The following is a 17,236-nucleotide window of genomic DNA, read 5'->3' on the forward strand; positions in this document are numbered from 1 at the left end:
GCACCGATCTGCGCGGGGCTTCACGTGCCCCACAACCTGCAACCCCCAGTGACCTTTGAGTACACAGGCTTGGGGTTTCTGAGTTGATTCATGTTTGCCTGTTTTACCACAGTTGGACACTTCCATTTCATCTTTTCATGGGGGAATTAGCAGAGTTTTCAGGAAACAATACGAGCCACCACTCTTTTCAATTGCAAGGGGGGAAATTTGGCGTAGAGAGCAAGATGTTCATAAGGGCATCTGTTACCTCTCCTAATTAGTGACATTTCAATCTTATGTTCTCTGACTTCTTTTTTACAGTTTTTATCAAAACCTTCCCTACCTCTTGCAAACCTAATTCTATTTTAATGCCCACTATTAAGATAATGAACTGGGATGGCAGCACACCATCAAATGAGAGAATGTCTGGAGTTTATCACCACTAACTCACACTGCTGGGGACTTCAGAGAAACGCATTCCTTGTTGAGTTTTCTGGGTTTTTTTTTTTTTTTTTTTTGGCTCTTTATGCAAAGTCTAAGGTCAAGGCGAGGTCACAGCTATATAGTAATTGAACTTATAATATTGCTTTCTCCAGCTAGCCCTGGAAATTTATAATAAACATCTAATTAAGTCATTTAAGTGTCTTAATAAGGCTTATTTTTTACAATTTTTGCAGCCTCTCAAAAAGTGGCTAGCCACTGAATTCTTTTTTAAGTGGTTAGTACAAGCCCTACAAAATCAAGCTTGTGAAATTTCTAACTCTTAAGATCCATTTGTATTGTGTAACGCTAAGAATTATATATCAAATACAGAAAACGAGTGGGACATATTAGATTCTGAAAAAGTAAAGTGCTTTTAGTTTTCAACTCAGATTTGAATAGATGGAACATGAGCAGCACATAAAAAATACAATGAGAAGTTTAATAATGATTAAAGGGTCCATAGTCCGATATGAATTCTAGTTTGTAAGTCTGCCCCCTCAGGAAGGAAAGTAGTTCCTAAAAAAACAAACCACTGAACACAGAGAGGGACAGGTTTTTAAAATAAAAATACATGCTTCGTGACATTTTAAGATTCTCAATATCCTATATCCTTTTGTTCTTTTATTATCAGAAAAGTAATTAAAGTCAATAATGAAACTGGAATCTAACTAAAAGGGCACGGTTAGTTCTAACTCTTATTGGCAATATATATTATATCAGTTCTTGTATATGAAGTCCCCGAACTGGCTAATAAAAATATTTAAAACACAGATCTACAACAAATTGTGTTGCAAATCAGGTTATCATTATCTTGTATAAACCATGAAAATTGGAATCATGTGAGCAGAAGGTTAGATTAATTCTCCATTCTCATTATAAGCACAGGTGTAGCACAAACACCATGTGAAATAACCAATTAAAATGAAAAAAAAATCTGCTTTTTCATTAGCTGCCTTCACTGCATGACCAATTAGAAAATTATTTAATATTAATATTCCGCATATACCAAAAGTAATTTTCATAGTAACTAACATAGGTAAAAGAGCAAAAAAAACAGCTCTTTTTCTACGGTTCTGTTCATAATCTGCAGGCTTTTAAAGGAAAGGAACTCTGCTAACATTTTTTAAAAGTCCTTTTAAAAACATATTATTTTGTGGATATGATTTATACTATTCATCTAAAAATAGGAAGAGCACTTTTTAACAGATGAGAAGCTGAGGCTCAGAGAAATTAAGTGACTTATTTGAGGTCACATGTTACCCATGAGATGTTAATAACTTGCTGAATGACACACAGCTGGCAAATGGTAGTGAACACCCCTTCCCCCAACATCCTGACAAGAGCGTGGCCCCTACTGTGCCACCCATCTAGAATATTCTGAACTAAATAGATAGCTAAGAATGAGCTGGTTTTGAGCCAGTCACCACTGTCAACAACCCTACTGCTGAGTCTGGGAATAAGCATGACTGAACATTCTGTAGACTGGGGATTTTGATGACTGTACTGTTTGTGCATATGGACAAAGATAAGGCTATGCATCAGAAGATTCAGTGACTTATCTGTATTCCAAAGCTTGCTTCCTTCACACTCATACATTCAGATTTCCAAAGACCAGTTCATAATAACCAACTTAGGTTTGAATCTATGACTATTAAACCCAAGGAATCATAGAAAAATTAAATCTCAGTTTGAAAAGGGCTTTCACTGTCACCTAGGTTGGTCACTGACATGAATCATCTCTACGACATCCCCACCAAGTAGATAGGTAGCCTCTGCTGGATTGTTTCTAATAAAGCACTTGCCACCTCACCTGAAAGTGCACTCCAGCTATGGACAAGGTAACTATGAGAAGGTTCTGCATTACTTGATCTAAAATCCTTTCACCAGGACAACTCCTTGGGGGAATTTAAACAATTCTAATCTCACTTCTTCAGGATAGCCTTCAAAATTTAAAGTATAGCCATCATGCATCATGTCCCATAGGCTTCTCCTTAAGTTAAACATCCATGATTCCTTTTTGTTTTGTTTTGTTTTGTTTTTGTTTTTGAGACAGAGAGAGAGAGCACGAGCACAGAGGGGAGGGGCAAAGGGACAGGGAGAGAGAGAATCTTAAGCAGGTTCCACGCCCAGCGCAGAGCCCAACGCGGGCTCGATCTCACCACCCTGAGATCATGACCTGAACCAAAGTTACGAGTCGGATACTTAAGCGACTGAGCCACCCAGGTGCCCCAAACATCCATGATTCTTAACAAGTTTCTTGTAGAATGAAAGTTCTTCTTGGGTTTTGAGTCCACTCACCACCTGGGCCATACTCTCTGCTCAGTATGCTGAGGTTTGTCTGTGTGCCTCTAAAGGTATTCAGGGGACATCATTAAACGCAGTTACTCCACATCTGCTCTGGTCCCCAGAGTAGATGAGTGTAGAGAGTGAATACCTCATCACAGCCTTTTAGCTAAGGGGCCACAGGTACCAGGTGCTATTTTCTTCCCTTTTGGTGGCAAGAGCCATTTGTTGTTATTGACAACACAGATGTAGGCTACCTATAGGATATGTAGATATAAAGGTGAGAATCCATGCATTTAATAAAATAAAGATTTAAAAAGCTGAAAATCTCAGAACCCCTAATCACTTTGTCCAAAGTGTTTTGACCACATTAGCAGTATGGTGATAACTTCTCACTTTTGAAAACGAATTTAAAACAATTGTTGAATATAATGAACATTATTGATACATAGAAGACATAGGAAACTCTCAGAATCTTATTGGATTATGCTTCCTATACTTACATGAAACACTGATAATATTATCTACGGTCATGGCAGACATCTTTATCTGAAAATAACTAAGTAAATAGCATCATCTTTTCAATTTTAAAACCATCTCAACATTTGGTTCTATTTAGTGTATTTTATCCTAGACTGTCTTCTATATACTCTCTTCGGAATTAGGCTACATACAGCAAAGCCATGTGTTTAGACGGCTTCGGGGTGAATTCAGATACAAAAACATTTTCCTTCTGGGCAAAGTAATAAAATGACATTCTTGCTCCTCCCACTATAAGTCAAACAGAGGTCAGTTCCCCCATCCCTGTATCTGTTTAAATAAACTGGACCAGCTGTTTGTTTCTAAAATGCCCTTTGACCTTGTGTCTCATCCTCCCTGCTTTTGTGACAGAATGCTTTACTTTCCATTGTGGAAGATTCTAAATTATCAAGAATTTTCTAAACACTGAACCAAAAAAAGACCTTTAGGTTTTATGTAAACTTACATGAACATATTCCCTTCTTAAAACATTCATTTTGAGAAGCATCAGTAAAACAGTTACTTTAAGCTCATATGTGGTGTGTGTGTTCAAATAGATATCTATATTTATGTATGGATACATAAATATATATTAGAACTTCAACGTAAGAAGAAACAATGTTTTTGAAGAGAAAAGAAAAAGAATGATAAAATTCCAATTCGAATGTCCAATAAAAAAATCTATTCTCCAACAACCACAAGACAGTTTAAGACAAAATATATCCATGAAATATACACAATCTTTATTATTTTCCATAATAGTAAGGTCTCTTTAAAAAGTTTGTTAAAGATGTAAGAGACTTTTTTTTCTTTTTTTTACAACTGATGTCCCAACATTACAGCCCTTGAAACTTAGATGTACACTGTCAGAAATATATGACAACAGGACAGTTCTTCTTACTCATTAAAATAGTTTCACACCTTACTTTAATAGAATGTAGCTCAAAGTTGCCATAAATTGGGCATTTAGAAAGGTAAACCTTTTAGTTGGATGTAAGGTTGGGAAACATCCTGTTGCCTTTCCATATTACATTCCAAACATCAAGGTATATTTTTTTTATAAATCCCATTTTGCTTTGAAAACACAATGTTCTTTTGTGAAGTACTTTTTAAGAACTGGACACCCTGTAGGTGGTAGAAGACTGAATTAGGGAAAGAATTCCTATCTTTCCTTTTTTCACAGCATCATGGGTTAGAATTTCTTCCCATGACCAAACTATCCCCTTTCTCAAAACAAGATATTTTATCAAGAATGGGAAGAAAATGGATTGGCCTTATAGTTTCATCCATGTCAACATAAACAGAGATGTATTTCTTTTTACCCAGTTAATTTGTTTAGGGCTAGAATCCTACTAAGGGGGGAATGGGAGGTTAAAAGGGGAGCAAAATCTTCAAAAATCTGAGACATGGGATCATCTCAAAATTGAATTTAATTCTTTGCATTTTTTAAATAGGAATCAGACAAGGAGAATGGGAGATGAATCCTGAATTATGCTAAAAAGAAATACAGGAAGTTTTCCTTTATTCTTTCTTTTCCTTGCCCCCCTACATGCTTATTTATCATCAGACTTTAAAGTTGTTGTGTGTTTTTTTTTGTTTTTGTTTTTGTTTCCATTCTGCTAATCCTACCTGTCTCTTTTCATTCTCCATCTTTGAATACCTGAATAGTTTTCTGACTAAGATCTGGTAGAACAGCTTTCTGAAGTTGACCTTTGCCCTTTAGCTTATCCTCCACTCAGTGCCCCGGTTATTTCCCACAAAACCGGGGAGGCTAACTTTAGTTTCCTCTTCGTGAGAACCAGGAAGGGTGGCGAGATCACAGTGGGCATCCACTAGAACCAAACACAGGGTATATTTTCCCAGTTCCACAGACAACATTTTCCACATAGCTCTGCCCTTTTCCTCTACTCTTATGCCCTTTGTCTTCCTTGTACAACTTCTCTGTAATACTAACGATGCTAAGGAAAAATGACTTGCTCCCCTTCAGAAATAGCATTTTCACCTTTACTCAATGAATTCTCTTCCTCAGTGTTTACCACCTACTTGTTTACTGATGATTAAGGGCAACCCACAGTGTGACTTTAGCATGCCACAGCCAACTCAGTGAACCATGTAAAATCAAAATGCTGTTGTTTCTAAACAATGACAGGACTCTCAGTCATCCCCATAGTGTCTCTTGCCAACAAGGCTTAGTGAATAGTCAGCACGAAGGTAGCTACCCATTTAAGTATGGGGAAATACCATTTTACAACACCCTCCTATGCCCAACGAGCTAAAATTATCAACTTGATATTAAACAGAAGATTCCATTAAATAGCAAGATATGTTAGTGAAGATGCCTTCTATATTTATATTATCCATTAAATAAAGTACTAATTACAGTCATCTTTGATTAATATTTAGGTATTAGTTAGGAATACCTATATACATACTTAGTAAAAACTAATACCATGCATTCTTAAGAATAAGTACTGGTGATTTCTACATGAACTATTCTTTATCAATTAAAAATAAACAGCAAGTAAATATAATATTTAATCTATATATAATTCATTTAGGTAATCTCTATAAATATTTTTATAGAATTAAGACTTCTGAAAATTCTTCAAATATAAAATTTCACGCTGGAAGCTAGTTGCTGAACTCCAGAATTTTGTCCTTTTTCTTCTTATTCTAGTCCATGAATTTCCTTCCTAATGTTTCTTCCAACTTTATCACAATCATTTAAATAAAACTATATATACTATGTATTTGATATTTTTAAAGTCAGCATTTCCTAATAAGTTGAAGGCCTGTTTTATAAACAAACCCTGAGGGAATGAGTTCTAGCTATCTCTCAAATAACTCTGTTCTTTTAAACAAAAATCTACTTCAAAATCTTTTGTTGGATTTCTTCATTTCAGATTTACATTTACTTATTGAATTTAATGATCTGTAACTGGCAGTCTTCAGGGTCCAAGCCTCCTACACTCCCTTTCTTTGTGAAATAAAATTTCATAAAACACGATTTTAAGACACTCAAGAAAGTTGACTCAATCTCAAGTCAAACCTTATGAAATCATGTTTCTGGCACCTTTTTCCAGTTTCTCAACCTCCTCCGGATCCAACAGTTCCAGGACTGCAATCCGTCATCTGTGTGTTTGAGGGTGGGAGAGGGGAGTGGACAGGAGGGGAGAAGGGAGCACATGTTCTGCTCTCCATCCATTCTAGAAACAGAATATTGAAATTTCCTACAATCACAATAAGCCCATCAGTCAGCAGTCTGAGGAGATTCCCCTTCTCTAGCAGTGATGGGTGTATTTGTCAAACTACTCTAGAAAGAGCTGAAGTTGTCTCAGACCCCTGAGGAAGTTAATTACATATAAAATTTTCTTCAAAGCAACTAGTGAAAAAAATCACTAATTATCTGAAAATTATAATGCAAAGTAATAACAAACCCATGTATTAAGTATTGAAATAACCTTCAAATACTTTATCACTTCATTATATATTATGGGAAGTTTTCCTTGAAAGCAAATTATACAATGATTTTTTATTCTAAAAAAATATAAGCTTGCTAAATCCTTTAATCTGACCTGAATTCAAAGCAAGGGGGGGCTCTTTAGTGGCCGATCTCTAGTTCTTCTGCTACTACCCATGACTTCCTAGATCACTAAAGCACTAGGCTCCAAAACCAGTGGAATAAATTATGGGACTATCTTGCCAGAACTAGCATAAGAAATGCCAGAGAGTTAAAAATATCTTAAGTATCCATTGATATAAAGCATATGTAATAAAATGGTATTTATGCAATATTTACTTAAATGTGACAATTTGCCAAATTTGAGTTTGTATAACTGCACAAATATAAGACAAATAGTGGCTTGCTTAAGGGATATGGAATTAAAATGATTATTGGTGCAATGAACAAGCGATAGGGCAATCTAGGATAGCAAAACCTACAGTACTGAAAAAGCTAAAGTAGGTATAATAATATCTTCAAAGAATAGATGGGTCTCTCTTTAGTTTAAGCTGAACCATTTTTTGTGTAAATTCTAACTTTTCCATATTCACAAAAAGTAAATAAAATTGCATCTAACTAGGCATCCCTTAAACATTACAGAATAAATATGTTTATTTAAAACAACTCTTAATGTTCTGCCACTCTCCATTATACATAGGATGACCACACAATTTATCATTTAAAGTCAGACACTTTTGAGAGTAAATGGACACTATTAATAATTATGCTGGACAATAAGTCTAAACCATGAATATTTCAGGCAATTGCGGTGTATGGCCACCCTAAGGATCAAATATGCACTTTTTTTTTTTTCCAAGTAAAACTTCCCCTGCGTGATTGGAATTGCAACCCTCTTGTGTGAGAATGGGGACCAGCCCTGGCATACATAAGGTGTCATAGAATCCCAGTACCCCTTTGGAGTGTCTCTGAGCTCCTTCCTCTCTGGAGGATCTCTCCTTTAGTTGCCTCAGCTCCCCAAGCCATCACTAGCCAAAAACTTCCCAGGCCTGTAGTCTCCACTCCAAGGGAGTGCCAAGGAAGGATATCTCAAAATTTAGCTTGATTTCTGCTTTCACCTGGTCACAGGTTAGACTACAGAATGGCACAATGAAGCCTGACTTGAATGGAGGCCCGTCTCTCTCCCTTAGAAGGTTCATTGTAACTTCTGTTTCAATTCGTGAAGCTTGAAACCTGAGTTCTATGTAATATATATCAAAATGTAATCCATAGGCCTTAAATGCAAATGGAACCAGTTATACCAATTATACTCAAAGACAAAAATCTCTCAGTTGAGGTATATGACAAAATTTTTCAAATGAAGGCAACAAACTAATAAAATGACCTCCTCGTGGAACTTGTCAAATCTCTGGAAAATGCTTAGGGTCGTCTAAGTCACCCTGAGGAAATTTGGAAGCTGTGTGTCTCACTTGAGTGGCTATCCTTTTCTTTGAACAATATCACTCATCACTATTACAGCCAAAACACTGGCCAAGGATGGAGAGTCAGAGCAGCATCCAGGGAGAAGGGTATGAGGACTGAGTGGGAAAATTGCCACTCAATGCTCTGAGATCATAGTAGTGTTCAGGTGCGGGAACCATGATGACCACGTGAGTTAATGTCTATAAAAAGAGCTTTGCAAATTTTAAGCCAAAGACAAGGGTTTGTTGAGATACTGTCATTATGATTCTCAAAAAATACCTAATGGTACAAAAACGTACACACGAACACTTAACAGCCACAAAAGGTGGGCACAATGTGGTCTGTCTGGACAATGGAACATTCTTCAGCCATAAAGAGGAATGTAGTACTGCTCTCTGCTACATTCATGAACCTTGACAACAAAATGCTAAGTCAAAGTCTGAGCCGGTCCCAAAAGGCCACATGTTTACATGATCACATTTATGGGAAATGTCCAGAATAGGCAGATCTACAGAGACAGAGAGTGGGGGATGGAAGTATGGGAGGAGTAACAGCTAAAGGGTAAAGGGTTTCTTTATATATTATATATATATATATATAATATATATATATTAAAGATTTTTTTATTTTTTTATTTTTTATTTTTATTTTTTTAAAAGATTTTATTTATTTATTTGACAGAGAGACACAGCAAAAGAGGGAACACAAGCAGGGGGAGTGGGAGAAGGAGAAGCAGGCTTCCCGCGGAGCAGGGAGCCTGATGCAGGGCTCTATCCCAGGACCCTGGGATCATGACCTGAGCCGAAGGCAGATGCGCAACGACGGATCCACCCAGGCGCCCCTATATTAAAGATTTTTTGAGAGAGAGCCTGGCGGGGAGGGGCAGTGGGAGAGAGTGGGAGAGGGAGAGAATCTCAGGCGGACTCCCCACGGAGCATGGAGCCTAATGTGGGGGGGCTCAATCTCACGACCCTGAGATCATGATCTGAACCGAAATCAAGAGTTAGACGTTTAACCACCTGAGCCACCCAGGCGCCCCTACAGGGTTTCTTTCTCAGATGGTAAAAATGTTCTAAAAGTGATTATGGTGACGGTTGCACAGTATCTGTGAATATACTAAAAACCATTGAATTGTACACTTTAAATGGGCAAATTTCATGGTATGTGAATTATATCTCAATAAATCTGTTAATAATAAATGCATAAGAGTAGAAGAGGTAGGTGCCAAACAAAGGAACCAGCCCCATCCTAGCCTCTCATTAGCAGCACTACATTGTAGAGCCCTGAGCCCCATCTGTCAAATGGTGCATTAAATCCCATCCAGGACTTGGGTTCTGACATTCTGCAGCATGATGTTCCTAAAATTTTAATCCATTCCCCTTTGTGATAAACTTCAAAATCTCATATCCCTTTGTGATTTGGAATCTTAAAAGAAAGAGCTTGACTAAAATCAAAAGTTAAATCTCAATAGGCCTTTTTATACTACATTCACTCACAATGATTCTGATATGCCTTTTCTGGCCCCCAGTCCCTCTCAGCCCCCACTTGGCCCTAAGGATGGGGATCTCTGCCGTAACCTATTGTACTTTCCTTTCTGTAAACAGAACTGCCAGGTGACCAGCCGTGGGAGCTGAGATCAGACATCTTTGGACATGTACGCTTCTTTCCATTAGCTTTTTCAACATCCCCTACTCCCTGCCCTTCCAAGCACATATGAACTCTGACCCAAACTAGGGATCAAATAAAATCAACCATAGCAGATGTTCAAGGGATATAGGCCAACAAACCCTGCAAGTGGACAACAACTCTCAAAACGACTGATTTACATTCAAATCAGCATTCTAGGACAGAAAGTACTGGAAACGTAAATACACGTATTTTTAATCATAGTGCATTTAACGTCCATCCCGAGGCAATATATGATTCTTAAAATACAGTGATTTTAGCAATAGTAAGCCAGATCTCTCCAATGACAAGAAATCCATTTTTGAGCTAAATCACATTTAGAACCCAAGACCAATAATCCCCATTGGCCTGAAAAAGTTGTGTTGGGGAAGGCAAATGTTTTTTCCCTTCTTCAATGATCAGATCCAATCTTGTGAGTCATTAGGTCCTTTAGTCACATTGGTTAAGAGGGTAAAGAGGAAAAGAAGAGCTCTCAAGGATGGCAACAGATTAAGGGTTTTTTGTTTATTTGTTATTGTTCAGGTGTCAAGAGCTGGATAGTATTCATTATTTCCCATGCTAATGGGTCAGGCTTAAAGGCCTCATAAGAATGGAAATGAAAAGGAAAATACCAATGACTATACCGGCAGTGAAAGGGAGAGCCCTCTTTTGCCAAAGGTATAAGCATCCCTGCTGTTGGAGATTACTGTTTGTTTGGCTGGTTGGTTTTTAATGTTCCCTTTCCCCTTAAAAATTAGGAAAGAAGCAATACAAAATACCTAAGCATCTACACAAAACTCTGGGTACTCACACACTGGAGCGATGCGGCGGGCTGAATCCAAGAGGACGTTTACCCTCAGAAACATTTCCACCCGCACCCCCCACACCCCTGGCTTCACTCCATTTTTGAGAAAATCGTTTTTATTCAACAAGGAGGCAACATTTGCCCCATTTTTTTTTTAATATTTCAGGCTGCTTTTTTTAACCACTCAGAAATGCTGTTTGTTTTAGGTGCGTGCAGCCTGAAGCAAGATGATGAGGTAAGAGAGAGATGAGGGGTCTCTGTGGGCACGGCTCGGTGGGGCTTCAGTGCTCAACGGTTAATCACCCAGCACCAGCCTCAGCAACTGTTGACACAAAATCGGTGGAGATCAGGTCTGTGCAAGCAGAAAATACCAGAAAGGCAAACTATATGTAAACACACTTAAGACAGATTTGACAAGAATAGACCTAAACCTGACTTGCTAGGAAACTCCCCATGTCTAAGGCTTCAGGGTCCCTCTCAGCTGAGGCCCTTTCCCCTTATAGAGCTGCCTTTGAGAAGAAAAAGGGTAACACTTGAAAAACTGAAACAAGTTTACAGAAGACAGCTGAGACATTTGTCCCCTTGATTCACATAGCATGAGTTTCAAATCTGCTCCCACATGCAGGATTTATGTCATGTAATACAGTTCTTCCATGCATACTTGGAGCAGAGCCAAATGGGGGGTGGGGAGGGGGGGCACCGGGCACTACAACCACAACTCCAAAAGTTATTTCTCCTGACCTATAAAACTCATGCAAAGAAGCAAATGGATAATGCTTAAACAGTCTTTTAATCTTATCTAACTGACACCTGACAACCCATTACTTATAGATTATTAATGCACCCACTAAAAAGTTTGTCATGTACAAAATTACGAGAGAAAAAGATTGAACGCCTGAGGAAAAAACAAATTTTGCTGTACAATAACTTCAGATATTTCAAGCCTATTATCTGTCATGCCCTTCACAAACTCATAGCACACTGTTAAAAACAACTGATTTATCTTTATTATGAATCCTAAAATGACAGCACACAGGTTTTTCATGTCTTGTGATAACGCTTAATTTCATCCCGTTTTTATTTTATGGTGCTTGATTTGCTTATTTAAGATGAAGGAAAGTAGCAACTTTTTAAATTAATTTCCCCGTTTGTCTCTTTATCAGAGGCCCTGGGTTTTTCCCCAGTCCTGGCGTAAAGCGGGAATCAGAGGCAGGCTCAGAGCAATCGCCTTGCTTCTCTTTGGTTGGCAGTCCCACGCAGTCTAGAATAGGACAGCGGGAAGAGGCGCAGAGTCCCATCAATGGGCCCTCCCTGTCCATTTTAGCAGTGGAAGCTACTGCCCATGGAGACAGAGTGACTTGATCAAGGACACACGTCTAACTGGTGAGGAGTGGGGAAGACAGCTCAACATGTTCTTTCTCTTGCATGTTCCCTCCCCTTACTCGTCTGTGTAAATTGTACGTTGTCACAAGGCCCACAGGGGAGTTGCTCCTTAGCCACCCGTGGATGCCCCGGCTCTTCTCCCTGGACCCATTATGCCTCTCAGCCCCCTCACTTGCCACGCTGCCTGCAAGTGAATGGGAGTCAGGTCCCATTCTGCCAGGCTGCATGCCACACAGGCGGTTGTCTCCACTTCTCTGACCAGATCATTGTGCCAAGACACCGAAAACAACAAATCTGGCTTAATTAGGACTCGCAACCAGTCCTGCTGACCTACATACCATGTTCAAAGTCAACCACCAACCACTGGTTTCACAGCCTGGAAAGGGATCACAGACATTCAGAAACACTGGGCTCATCATGATGGAGACACATCACTCTCCCCACTCACTCCACCCTGGGCCTCCCCTCAACCCCAGCCCCACGGGGTCCTGAAGTACTTGCCCAGGTTGTACCAACTCCCCACTTGAGGTATCACACTCCTGTCTTGTCCTGGAAAGCTCAGAAACTGTCTTTGTGTGCAGGCTGGAGGGGAAACCGCAGTTACACCAACCAGTATTCGGACTTTCGAATGCACCTTCCTTCGTCCCACACCTTCCTCTTTCTTTTCTCACGTAGACTCAGGGCCCCGCGGTGCAAGGGGCAGGCTTTTCCGCCCGGCGCAGTGGCCCAACACCAAGCCCTTCGGGAGGGCTCTCCGCTTTCCGCGGGATTCACGGTGGCGTGATTTCCCACAGAAGGCGGGGGGGAAGCTCTGAGCAAACTTATTGAGTCAAACTTACGACAAAGTATATTTAACAGACTGCAGAGTCATTGTCAAAGAGGATTGTTTGCTGGAAATTTTTAGAATCTGCAGACAAAAGCAGCATCTCTGTTGAACTCCTAAGACTCTCTGACATGACAATACCTGAAGGTTTCTAAATTCACAGCTCTTTTCCCTGCAAGCTATTTGCTCAGCTTTCCTAATAATACCCTGCCTGCCTGGCACCTCGCCAGCTCTGTCTCAGGCAATATGCAAGCTAAACATTTTTTGACTGATTTCAATATTTTTCTTATGCGCTAGACAGTATTTTATGTAGTGAGTATTACCGATTGCTATAATCTAAGGCCACAGTCAGTGCCGGTAAAGGGAATATTACTAGAATTGACACTCAAGGTGAAAAGCATAGCAATTAGCAGGGGCTTGGAGAGCAACAACCCGTGCTGAAACATGCTGGAGAGTTAGTCTACCTCTATTTCTCCTTCTTCTCTTTCTTCTTTCAAGAATATTGCACCTGTTACCCCATTGATCAATTAGGAAGTCTACCTTAAATGTGGGTTACACTGAAATCCTCCAGGGAAAAAGTTAAACCACCTGCTTAATAAGAGTATCTTTTGTGTGTGAAGTTGTTCCATCCCTAGGTGATTTCTAGGCCAGGAAAATCACTACACACCCTGCACTTTCATTTTGCAGTTGAATAGCAAACAAATGACCCAGTGCTTCTTGTACTGTTTTTTACATCTGTTTTCCTTGCTTTTGTGTCATGCCTCTGTTTAGCTTTATTGACAAAACAATCTGTGCCTAATGTTTAAACAACATCTGTAAAATGTATTATTAAATTATGTTGGAAGAAAAAGCAAAGCAATTCTATGAAACCCTGTGACCCCCTATTGATTTTTAGATCACAGAAGTTGAAAGGATAATTTGTGAATGTTTTAACATTTACATCGACACAGGTACCTATATTTATAGAATCTTTGATTACTTATAAAAGTATTTGCTACATTATTACCATAACTCAGAAAGAAACCTGACCTTTAACAGTTGAATCTGTTTATTATAAGGGAGATCCTATTTTTTAAAAATAAGTTTACATTTTTACCTGCCAGTGGCATAAATCTCTAAGGATAACATACTTCCCCCCACCACCACCACCTCCACTGGTAATAAATGGGAAGTGATGCCTGAATGCTTTGCAGTTTTGAAGGCAGTAAATGAAGTAACTAGGAAAATCTGGTATATGTACTAAATCTGAGAATGGTAGAGCTGTGATAGTTCTGTAAAAAGTGTCACCTCAGATGTTAAGATGCTCCCTGGAATTTTATGCACCCAACTGATGGAGAGTGATTTTTCTTTCTGCATACAGACTGCATTTCACATACACTATATATTTTGCACCTAAGATCCATATTGCTTTCTCAGAGCATAAAGAAATAATCATTTAACATTAGGCCTTAATGGGAAAGTGTTTGGATGAGCAGTAGTAAACAAAGAAACTGTAAAATTTATTCAATACACCCTAGGCTAGAACTCCGCTGAGGCAGAATGTTGTCTGAGGCATCCAGCAAGGAAGATAAAACCACAGGCCCAAGTCTGCATCGTATCGAAGTCCCAGCTCTGCAACACTGCTCTGAAAACAGAGAAGGAAGGCCATTCTACACTCACATTTCCAAATAAAAAAATAAAGTTGGTGTATTCAGGAGAAAAAAAAAGAACCAAAGATTGACTTTGTGTGTGTGTGTGTGTGTGTTTTCTTTAAAGTTCAACCTAAATAATTAAAGATCTAAATAACCATCTCAAAATGTAGGAAGTTTCTGCTTAAATGACTAAAACATTCAACATTGTAGTAATATGCTTTCACGGCTGATATAACAGAAGTAATTTTCATAGCCACAACAACAATGGAAAAACAAAAAGGCAAAAGTCCCAAGTGCTATTATTGCTCATTTTGGGATCAAATCATAATTGGGAGGGAGAAAGCAAAGAAAGAAGAACACATGAATGTATAGCACATATTATATTTCAAAGATTACCGTGCTTTTAAGTCTAGGTCTACCACAGCATGCTAGAGTGAGATGTTCATGCAATGAGTTAGGGAAGTTGATTTTTTAAAAACATGCAGTTGCCTCAGATACTTCTACAATTAAGGTAAAAATATTTTCACCCAAATTATTTGCATCATTGCCTCAATTCTCAAAAAATTTGTTGGCGTAGACTTGTCCTACGATGTCTCATCTAATAAATTTCACATTCCATCCCCAGGCCCAGTTCCTATAACCACTAATAGCAACCATTTTAAGATTCCTCCTCTCTGTTTTCATTCTGACACATAGATCAAACATAAGAGTTACAAGAGTTATTTCTTTTAATCCAAATTTTCTTTGAATTAATCAAATCTGTCTTGTTGTTTTCCATTTAAATTCTCCCTATTGTCTCCTCACACACACACACACACACCCCGCCGCCCCCCAGATCCCATCTGCTTTGGCCTGGGCTAGCCAAGGCGGGTAGTTTGTATCACTCATGGCAATTAGAGAGATGGGAGGTCAGTTCAGCGATGGGATGAAAGAGCCATTACAACATACCAAACTTTGCTCATCTTTGTTTCAGTCAAAACCTAACTTAAAACTGCATCGGCCAGTGTTTCTAAGACAAGCTCACCACTAGACATGAGTTTATATTTTTCACTTTCATATTGTGTACTTTGATACACGATGTTGCTGCCAATAATTATGACTGATCTACACCCAACCTGCCCTTCAGCATTTTACTAAACCTCTTCAACAGTGACTCATAGTTCATACAAAATGTACATGTGTGTTAACAAGTTTTAAGAAATCCAAGAGGGAAGACACACATTTTTTAATGTTGTGGCTAAATGAAGTGAAGGGGAAATGTTAAAACACTAATGAGGATTTTCTTTTAATTATGATTTCCAGAAGGAAGGAACTTGGGCTTGATGCTCAATATAGGAAAAAATGTTTACAAGCTCTCAAGAAAGCTTTGTGTAATGTTTTATTATGGTAAAGTAAAATGAAAAGCCTTTAGTGGTTCTGCTGCTTTTAGTCTTCAAGGATGCCACAATTTAAGATGCTCTGACATCTTCGGTTTTCATACAATACCATCTGGGTTTCCCCATTTTTGCAACCTATTTCCTACTCAAAGCCAAAAAAAATCTATTATCAGCTCCTTAAAAGTTGAAGGTTTGGATGAAAATTAAGAAACCATTAGAATCTCAAATCGAACACGGCAATGTCATTATTCACCAAACTTAGGAGAAACACTCTCTCTTACAACTTTGATTTACTCGAGGGAAATTCTCTACCACAAAGTTGTTAGAGCTGAAAGAGTTGCCAAGTACAAAACAATGAAGTGCAAGCCAAAGTCACTTCTAACTCCATAGAGAAGTAGGGAGAAACAGGCGCAGTACACAGGGCCCATGGAGAACACAGCTGGGCTCACAGCCCGCAGAACTGAAAGTGATGTGTATTTATGTACCTCTGCAGAACTGAATATCCGGGTGAAGTGGATAGTAAGTCTGCATATAACTCTGAAAAGTACTATGACTTTTTTAAGGTCCCTTTTTCCTCCTCTACCTGCAAAACTGAGGACGTTGCTTTATGGTCGCCCAGTAGAATCTGGGTAAGTGACAACTGCATACTGTTTGGTGTCCCAGGAATGCCTGCCTGCCCATGCAGCCACAGGAAATAGCCCTGAAGTTCATCCACCTGTGGAAAGAACGCTGTCTTGGGATCTATTCTCTGGTAACAATGTCTATAGAGGGCGGTTTGCTAGGGACACGGCAGAGGAAGAGAGATGGCGCGTGTGACAGACCACCTGAGGGGCAGCGCTTTTGCCTTCCTTAATTTGAGTTCGCCCTGCCACTCCTTGGCCCTCAAATGGGAACGTTTCCCAGGGAAATAACATTAGTACAGCCTCCGTTGTGTTCAAATTGCATCATCGGTTTAACCTTGAAAATACATTTGAATTCGGACGTGCATGCAAAATTGATGGTCTACCCTATAAACATTGTCCAGGAGGACCTGAAGCCTAAGTTCAAATATATAGTATCAACAGTCTTGGAAATTAAGATACAACAGAGGGCACAAATAGGCAAACAAAAATTCGCAGCAGGGACACACTCCTAGCAACACATGTAGGTACAGTATGGCTTCCGTTGGCTCCCTATCCACTTGACTAAAGGCTGCAAAAATTGATCTCCCAAGGCTGCGGTAAGGTCATAGAAACTGATAACCCTTACAAGCAATGCTTATGTGAGTCTGTCTGTGTCTTGCAGATAGTGCACTTTGTAAATTAATCCTCCAAAGGCAAATATATTGTAAGTAGCTTGTTATCTCTAAAATACTAAATTGAAGAATAC

At 39.0% G+C, this 17,236-nt stretch overlaps 1 protein-coding gene across 2 annotated transcripts in view; it reads right to left on the reverse strand.

Annotated features, from left to right (window-relative positions):
- MEIS1 (Meis homeobox 1) overlaps positions 1-17,236 on the reverse strand; it is a 134,995-nt gene that overhangs the window by 5,456 nt on the left and 112,303 nt on the right. The window lies entirely within an intron of this gene.

This window comes from Mirounga leonina, unplaced genomic scaffold (genome assembly GCF_011800145.1).
Source record: "Mirounga leonina isolate KUSES-001 unplaced genomic scaffold, KU_Mleo_1.0 Mir_125, whole genome shotgun sequence".
NCBI classification, from domain to species: domain Eukaryota; kingdom Metazoa; phylum Chordata; class Mammalia; order Carnivora; family Phocidae; genus Mirounga; species Mirounga leonina.